This window comes from Hoplias malabaricus, chromosome 2 (assembly GCF_029633855.1).
Source record: "Hoplias malabaricus isolate fHopMal1 chromosome 2, fHopMal1.hap1, whole genome shotgun sequence".
Classification (NCBI taxonomy): domain Eukaryota; kingdom Metazoa; phylum Chordata; class Actinopteri; order Characiformes; family Erythrinidae; genus Hoplias; species Hoplias malabaricus.
This window is the reverse complement of record NC_089801.1, coordinates 39685013-39694590: the sequence shown is the minus strand read 5'-3', so window position 1 is coordinate 39694590 and position 9578 is coordinate 39685013. Positions and strand designations below refer to the sequence as shown.

Genomic DNA, 9578 nt, shown 5'->3' with positions numbered 1-9578 from the left:
AGCAAAAATGTGTGTGTGTGTGTGTTGTTTCTGCTTGTATTGTTTGTAAAGTTTTTTAAAAATCTGATATTAACAAAAATTTAATGAACACTTTTATATAGCAGGTAGTGTCACTGTCATGCTGCTCCAGGGACCTGGAGGTTGTGGGTCTGAGTCCCTCGCCGGGTGACTGTCTGTGAGGAGTGTGGTGTGTTCTCCCTGTGTCCATGTGGATTTCCTCCGGGTGACTGTTTGTGAGGAGTGTGGTGTGTTCTCCCAGTGTGTTCTCCAGGGTGTGTTCCTGCCTTGTGCTCAATGATTCCAGGCAGGTTCCGGACCCACTGCAACCCTGAACTGGATAAGCGCTTACAGACAATGAATGAATAAATTAACTTTTATATAGCTATACTTCACATGGTTGCTTAGTATAGTTGCTATATTATCCGAGGTTGTTGCTAGGATATTGGTATGTGGTTGCTATAGTATCTGAGGTGGTTGCTAGGGTATTGCTATGTAGTTACTATGGTATCTGACATTGTTGCTATGGTATCTGAGCTGGTTGCTATGGTGCTAGGTAGGTGCCATGGTATCAGAGGTGGTTGCTAGAGTATTGCTAGTTAGTTACTGTAGTAGGTGAAGTGGTTGCTAGGGTGTTGCTATGTGGTTGCTATGGTAATTGAGGTGGGTCAGAGTGAAAATTTGATTGGAGATTAGTGAAATTTTAAAAGAGTTTTAGTGAAGTTTATTTAATGTAAATATTCACAAAAGCAAGAGGTGCGCACAAACACACACACGGCCCATTGCAGAGCTGGCAAATCTCCGTTTTTCCTAAAAATGCAAAAATACAAAGGGGTGTTATTAAGTGTGTATGCATGTGTGTGTGTATTTAAAATGATTTTTCAGGGTTTAGTGGAAAGAACAGACCCACAGTGTGAGTTGTAATGAGGAATGTGTGTTGTGTGTCTCATTATGAGTAGTGTGTATGTGTGTGTGTGTGTGTGTGTTATTAATACCTCTGCAGCTGGGATGAGATGTAACGGTGAGATGAAGCTTTAATGACAGAGAATGAAATTCTGCCTTTAAACTAAAATGCTGCAAATAATCCTGAAATCTGACTGGCCGGAATCTTACTGGACTTCAACCATGTACGCGACCCATATTTTACAGAGCAGTGTTAAAGGCCTTCAGTACTCAGAGTCATCGGTGAGGAGAGAAGTCTCTGCTTTACATTTCTTCTTTCCATATTTACTTCTTTTCTGCAGTCTTCATCCTCCCCCCTCTCTCTCCAACTTTCTCTTCCCTCTCTCGTCTGTCTCTCATCTTTCTCTCATCTGTCTTTGTGGCCAGTGTTTCTGCAGTGTCAGGACAGATGACAGAGGAGAGACTTTGGACAGAAACATATTTTATAAACAGCATTTTTAACTCAACAGCACAGTTTTAAATTTTGTGTAACTGTTATTAAAGAGTTAATGAATGACGAGCCAAATGGAGCTAAAATCTGAACCCAAACACCTCCTACACGAGAGAGAGAGCAAGAGAGAGAGAGAGAGAGAGAGAGAGAGAGACTTTAAAAGAATCACCTCTGGCATTTTGTCACATTAACAATTTTAGATGGCACTGCTCCATCTCAAAAGTTGCATTCCTCCCTCCCTCTCTCTGTGTGCTGTGCTGTGTGTGTGTGTGTGTGTGTGTGAGTGTGTGTGTGGGTGGGTGGATAATTGTGCTGTAGGAGTTTAGGCAGTGTACCTTAACGCCCCAAATCTCACTCTTAAGTGCTTTCCTAGAGTCGAAGGAAGCTGCTGCTGCTGCCAGGTGTGTGTGTGTGTGTGTGTGTGTGTGTGGTGAAGGTGCTGTTGTAAGTAGTAAAATATGAGGAGACTCCATCAAATGCATAAACATAAACCACAGTGCCGTTGGGAAGAGCTTTAGGAAGAACTCCATTCAGCATAAAGATAACGTTCGTCAACACTCCGCTAAAACCCTTCAGACCAGGCTGTGGAGTGGGCCACGGGGGGGGAACGTCCTGAAGAAAATAGAGGCTGGAGTAATGAGCCTACTTTAACTTCACCCAATTCAACAAAGTGAAACTCAGTATAAAATTAACACACATTCTACCATAATCAATATTCCACTATTGTCCAAACGAAACCTAATATCTCCAAAATCAAAGCAGCCCCTCAGAGAGACAGAACTTTTTTAACGTTAACTTTAGGTGTAAGATCATGTTTTTATTCTTAAAGGTGACAAAAGTGATTTTAATCCAAAATACTTTATATAAAATTCAGAGAATGTTTCCTCATCATTTGCTGCTCCCTGCTCTGTTCTCACTGTAAAAAGCTCCAGTGTTTGTACACAGCCCTGTCTCTGTAAATGGGAAGTGTCTCTGTCGGAACTGGCTCAGGTCTGTGTCTGTGTCTCAGGAGATGAGGATGCTCCAGCTCCATAGGTGGGTAACCCTGACTTATTTGTGCTGTTTCAGTTACATTACTTAAGGTTCAACTGACTCTAAATTAAGGAGAATGCTAACTACATGAACACCAATTGAAAGCGTTACAAAAATAACTCAACAATTTGAGTTACAAATGAGATTCTGTTGTAATTTAAACAATGAATAAAGACTTAAAGACAAGTTAAACTTCATCCACCAACAAGCTACAGTCACTTCTAAGTCAAACACATCATTCCACCTTAAAAGATGTGGGGCTTCAGAATGAAAACAAACACAAGGGGGAGTTTGTTTTGCTGTGAAAACAGTAGCTCCCCAGAATTGTCTACACTGTCTTTACACAGTTTCAGAGCAAACCTGTTCTTTAAGAAACTCTGACACAAAGTGAAGGTGAAGCTGAGGTTTTCAAACGACATAAAACATTTAAAAACATCAAAAGTGCAGATATGAGGTTAACAAAACTCTGAGGGTATTCATGAACATTTCGTAACACACACAAGTGAGACTGAGCCTTTACACTCCGGCCAAAACCAAACTCCCCCCCTCTATCCTCATACACACATACACACACAAACACACATGCACACAGAGGCCAAACACAACTTTGCTCAATAAAGCGTAACGTCTCCTAGAACCGGTTCCACGTTCATTTCAGACCATGTTCAGCAAGAACAGCTCTAACAACATCTGGATCTGTACGTGTGTGTGTGTAAGTGTGTGAGACAGAGAGAGAGAACATAAACAGTGTGTGTTTTCATTGCTGTATCGTCATGCTCCACTGAGGAAGAAGCCAGATTAATCACAACACACACACACACACACACGCACAGAGAGAGAGAGACAGAGAGAGAGATAAAGAGAGAGAGAGATAGAGCTTAGCCACCTGAGAAATATATATACACATTATTATAGATTTTTATTAGTGAGCAGCTGCACATGAGCCTAAGGACACCATGGAAATGCTATTAAATCTGCTTACATTTCTATCATAAGCAAAAACAATTCACATTCACTCAGATTCCTTCACACACACACACATTTATACACAAAAGTGGACAGCTGCTGATTTTGGGCGTCAACATCTTAGCATGACTAGAGAGAGAGAGAGAGAGAGAGAGAGGGAGGAAGGGAGGGATAGAGAGAGAGAGAGAGAGAGAGAGAGAGAGAGAGAGAGAGAGGGAGGAAGGGAGAGAGAGAGAGAGAGAGAGAGAGAGATTATGGCAGTGTTAACACACAAGAAAAATCCTTATGAAATCGCACACACTTCCACACCTGTTGTGTGTTATTCCACACACACACACACACAGGCATCAGTGTTGTATAACACGTGTGTGTGTGTGTGTGTGTGTGCTTGGTGTTGGGTTTCATTAGGGTGGAAGGTGTGAACTGTACAATTATACACTCCCCTCAGTACTTATATTAAAACTGTGTGTGTGTGTGTGTGTGTGAGTGTAATATAGGCTTTCTCTATACGTTAACCACCCCCACTTGTGAATAAACACAAAAAAGGACAACAACACATTCATCACTATCACCACCATCATCATCACCTACATAAACTTCATCACTATCATCATCATCATCATCATCACCACCGCTGTCACTGTGTTACTCCCCCCCTGTGGCCCTCGGTGTTGCTGCTGTGAGACAGATGTGAACATAAACAGTGTCTGAGCTGTTCAATGTTAAACATCAGGAGGGTCTCGCACAGCGGCTCTGACGGTAATGTCCCAGAGAGAGTTTAATCCGGTTAAACTAAGTCCGAATTTGAGGGATTACCGTGTCCGTATAATCCGGACCTCTTCGGCAGACTCGTGTTCTTCCTTAATAATTCCCGTGACCCCGGATGTGAGATTCCGTGTGTGTGGAGTGTGTGCGGGATGAGGACTGACCCAGTTTCACAGCAGAGGGACATTACCGTCCCCTGAGACACTCACTCTGCTTAGCTGTGAAAATGCAGAAGCTGTGTCGGAGGGAAGGAGAGAGGGATGATGATGAACGAGTGTGTGTGTGTGTATATATATGAGAGAGAGAGAGAGAGAGAGAGAGAGAGAGAGAGAGAGAGAGAGAGAGAGAGCTGTTATCACAGAGACAACCATCAGACGCTTTAGAGGAGAAAATAAGTACATTTTAAGAATCTGAAGCAATTTCCTCTGGACTGTGGCCACAGGCGACCTTACACACATCCCTCCCTCTCTCTCTCTCTCCCTCTCTCTGTCCTTCATCTCCACCGAGGAGGAGTGCAGGAATAATTACGACCTCTTTAACATGTCAAACAGCGGATAAAAGCCCATTCCTCTCAGGCTTCTCCACCTTTAGGACAGAGTTAGTTTGACAGCGCGGGGAAATATTGGTCTCGGCTCTTAAACACATCTGAAAGCTCTGGGTTCTCTCTTTCCTGTCACTGTGTGGGGGTTTCCTTTCGTGCGTGTCTGTGTGTGTGTGTGAGAGAGAGAGAGACACAGAGAGAGAGAGAGAGAGACAGAGAGAGGAACCTTAACCCTGCAGTAAATTGAATTTCATCTCGCTGCTTGAAAACCAAAGAAAAGCAATAACTCTAATGAAAGAAACTGATGACCCAGTGAGTCTCTCTCTCTCCTTCTTTCGGGAAGTCTTTCGCAACCTCGATCGTCCACTCCCGCACCACAGCCAGAACAAGGACCATCACCTCCACCATCATCATCTTTATTATTTCTTTCACACGCTCAACTCACGCAGTCACTCACACCTGCAGCGCCCCCAGGTGGGACATTCAAAATAATCCCTCTGTAATGTTATGGGGCTCCACTGTTAAGGGTGTGTCCTGTGAGATGTCGCCACTCCACACACTCCAGCCACATTAAAAACTCTCATACCTTTAACCTTAAACCATGACCCTTTCACCCACTCTTTATCTGAACGTGCAGTTGAATCTATACCACATTCCCTTCTCCTACACCCCCACACCTTCAAACCATGGAACACCGGAGGAATATGGAAAACTTTATCATCACATCCATCATTTCAGGCCACCTGTCTCTGTCACACACACACACACACACACACACACACACACACACACACACACACACACACACACAAGCTGCAGGGATTTGGCGGAAGGGTACTTGAAGTTAGTTTAGGGGCTCGTAAATCACATTTGCCTGTGTGTGTGTGTGTGTGTGTGTATGTGTGTGTGTCTGTCTCTGTGTTTTGTTCAATTTACCCTTTACATTTCCATAGACACAAAACTCTTCCGATTAGGAGAGTGTGTGATAGACAGTAAATGAGAGAGAGAGTGTCTGTGAGTGAGTGAGTGAGTGAGTGAGTGAGAGAGAGCAAGAGAGAGAGAGACTGTTAGAAATTTTGTGTTGAGTCAGCGAAGTTGTGCTTTAGGGCTCTTAAAGCGAGAGAGAGAGAGAGAGAGAGATTTTTTCCACGTTTCTAGGACAAGAATGACCAAAAAAAAATCAGGACTTTGTAAAGAACCTTGAAAAATCTCACTTGTTTCATTCGTTTAGAAATGAAAGTAAATGAGGTGTGTGTGTGTGTGTGCTCTATCCTGATGCTCATTTCTTCCCCAAACTTGTGGTAGCCTAAACTTGCAGTTTTCCACGTCTCCCTGTTCCTTGGAGCTATGGATCAGCCCTGAGGCTGAACAGGTGAGTACAGGTGAGTCCAGGTGACCTACAGCGTTTTAACATTCCTCAAGAGGAGCTGGCTTCGCACAGTGTACTAGCACTGCTATAAAACCTGCAGACACTCCTGTGACATGTTTATTTAGGCCCAGAAGCAATCTGAAGCATTTTCTCAATACAAAGTATGCCAAGTTCGGAGCGCTATACTCAGTAGTACAGGCTGGGAAACTCCCAAGGACACTGTATGGTCAATCTGCAGTTGGAACGCCAGCATACTTGATGATTTACCATCTCAGTGGCGTTGAAAAAACCCATCGAGCTGTTGTTGCGAAATGCATTCTGGGATATCTGACTACAGATGTAGTCTACAGAAGTCACGTTTCAATACACCCTTGATAATATAGGCCGACACAAGAACACATCCGAGTATTTGTCTGTACTTGGCTAGATGTGGACTTTTAAATGGAACAGTACTTGGGCTGCGACTGATGATATTTCCCAAGTCCACAAGATCAGACATGAACGCATATTGAGAAACACTGGCAAGCCGTGTGAGGTTACTGTAATCCAGACTACTCGTTTAAATCGTCTTTATAATTACCGAGTCCGAAAGCCCGTCGTGATGTCCATCAGAGGACGCTGACCACTCCGCACGTCCAAGAGAGTAATGGAGCCAGAGCCGTCTGAATCCTGTCACCTCCAGGATATTTATGAGATGGACGCAGAGCTGGGGCCCGAGAGCGGCCCTAATCCCCTCAAACTGGATAAGTCCACTTTAATAACTGTTGTTAAATTAAATTAATTGCATCCTCACCTGAAATTATTGCCTGGTTATGTGCTCAGGACCCGCAGCTCATTTGCATATACATAAAATTAATCAGCCGTTTGAGGGTGAAGGGAGATTTTACAGCGTCGGTGGAGGTCTGAGGAGAGTCTGATTAAAGTTAAACTTGAGGGCCAGTTTTAAAATCACAATCAACTAAAAAACAATCATTTCCATTCCTCATTTTATTAATTACCATATGTGCAAATGTGTGGCTTCGTGTTCTTAGATGTACAAAATTTAGAAGGAACTTAATAAACACAAAATACTACATGAAATATTAAAGATATTTAATACTGAATAATGAAATATCTTTAATATTTAAAGATTACAGAGTGTTACAATGATGGGAGATTTCCTCACACATCGGTTTTCACAGTAAGATGTGGAACAATTTCAGGGAAAAATATGGAGCCCTCCAATAAAAACCCTCACTACAAACACACGGGGGAAATATGTTGGATTTGTATTTGCTTCTTTCCTGATGTCACATTTTAACTACACTCTGTTCCAAATAGTAGGGCGGCACGGTGGTGTAGCTGGTAGGTCACAGTCACACAGCTCCAGGGACCTGGAGGTTGTGGATTCGATTCCCGCTCAAGGTGACTGTCTGTGAGGAGTTTGGTGTGTTCTCCCTGTGTCCGCGTGGGTTTCCTCCGGGTGACTGTGAGGAGTTTGGTGTGTTCTCCCTGTGTCCGCGTGGGTTTCCTCCGGGTGACTGTCTGTGAGGAGTTTGGTGTGTTCTCCCTGTGTCCGCGTGGGTTTCCTCCGGGTGCTCCTGTTTCCTCCCACAGTCCAAAAACACATGTTGGTGGATTGGCAACTTAAAAAGTGTCTGTAGGAGTGAGTGTGTGAGTGAATGTGTGTGTGTGTGTTGCCCTGTGAAGGACTGGCGCCCCCTCCAGGGTGTATTCACGCCTTGCGCCCAATAATTCCAGGTAGGCTCTGGACCCACCGTGACCCTGAATTGGATAAGCACTTACAGATAATGAATGAATGTTCCAAATAGTGCCCTACTCCCTACATACTGTACATCATAGATTATGAACTAATATCACTACACCACTGTGCACTACATAGTGTCGAGGGAGATATATATATTCAGCCCTAGTGGTGTTGGGTTGTAATTACAGAATGATGCCATATAAATACTCACAACAGCGAAGGGCACTCATGCATCTTTGGCGTGTTTTGCCCAGGCCTCCTGTATTTGCCTTCCAAAGCGTACCAATAATAAAAGTTTTTCCAAACCGTTTCTGATTACGTCACAGCCCTGGCTCTCTTCTGCCATCTGATCCTCAATCTTAGTTTAGAAATAAGTTTTTTTCCACTCCAGTGCTAAGGATGACGTGATAAAACTGTGACCCATAACACTGTGCTGTAATGTTTGAAGAAACTCAGTATAATCAAAATGGCTTTGACCAGCTTGTGACAATGAAAAGTATAGTCTGTTAATCGCGGTGAAAACTGTATATTTATTTTACACAGCTGTTCAAGAAGCAGTAAAATTGATTACATGCGTCTACTGCTGTTTATTTGACTAATTCTTGTAAGATGTTTTATTTCCAATATTCTTTGATTGACTTGTAATGCCTTCTTGTGTGACGTTCAAATCCATCTGTTTCTTCAGCGAAGATTTAATGCCTACCTCAAAGTATAGCCACTGTTTATTTGTAAAAGAGTACAGTCAATGTCTGGCTCAACTTGCTAAAAGCAGAAAACGCAGAATGAAGAAAACGCTGTTGCTGGAAATATGAGGAGAATTATAATTTATGATATAAACTATAGCTTACACTATCGCATATAATTACAGAGTTACAGAGACAGTTTATGGCTAGAACAGAAATATTCTACAGCAATGGTGAGAGAACTAAAACATCTTCATTCTTCATCTTTAACAGCTCCTACAGACTGCACGGTTGTTTGAACGGCATGCTGGAGATTCACTTTGCTGGGATTCATTGCATGGGAAGTGACATGATTGACCACAGGTTTTCCCATTGAAATCAACAGGATCACTGGGTCCAGTTTATATATATATATATATATATATATATATATATATATATATATATATATATATATACTGTCAAAAGTTTTGTCATTGATTTGAGTCAAAGCAGAAGCCTAAATCATCCTTTAAGCCTGTAAGCATTAGCTCTGTTCAAAATTAAGAAACTGCATGATTCAAGTGTGTTGGTGTTGAGGCAGAACTACTTACCTGGTCACATCGAGGCCTAGCCAGTCAGAAGAGACTTCATTTGCAGTCTGTAAAATAGAAAACACGACAAATAAAAGGCCAGAATTAGGGATTAAACTGTGACTCCACTTGAGAGTTGCCTTCAAATGACTTGGACTCGACTTATATGTATATATTTCATGTTTGTTTGGTGACCAGCATTCATTTCCTTCCCTTCCACTCACAGTGGCGTAGCCCACACTGGTCCCTTCAGCCAACCCAGTAAACAAGGAACGTCCCTGGACGTTCAAAATAAGTCTAAAAATAGTCAGTCCATCAAGGGCATATATTAAACGTCCAAAATCCATCTTAATAAGATGGTCGTCTTTTGAACGTATTTGTTGGGACGTTGAATCCACGGCTAAATGTTTACTGGGACGTAAACTAATTCCCCCCGGGCTAATTCCCCGCGTGAGAGTTCAGACGCGAAGACACTCACACCCACAGTTCTGCGAGTCACACTCGGAGCCAGTG

General features: G+C 42.8%; 1 long non-coding RNA gene across 1 annotated transcript in view; it reads right to left on the bottom strand.

Annotated features, from left to right (window-relative positions):
• Positions 1–7270: 7270 nt before the first annotated feature.
• Positions 7271–9578, bottom strand: part of LOC136673251 (uncharacterized) — a 12555-nt gene continuing 10247 nt past the window's right edge. Inside the window, exons 4-5 of the long non-coding RNA XR_010795913.1 lie at positions 9087–9133; positions 7271–7643 (exon numbers count right to left, since the gene is read on the bottom strand). This is a non-coding gene — a long non-coding RNA (uncharacterized lncRNA). The remainder of the gene's footprint in view (positions 7644–9086; positions 9134–9578) is intronic.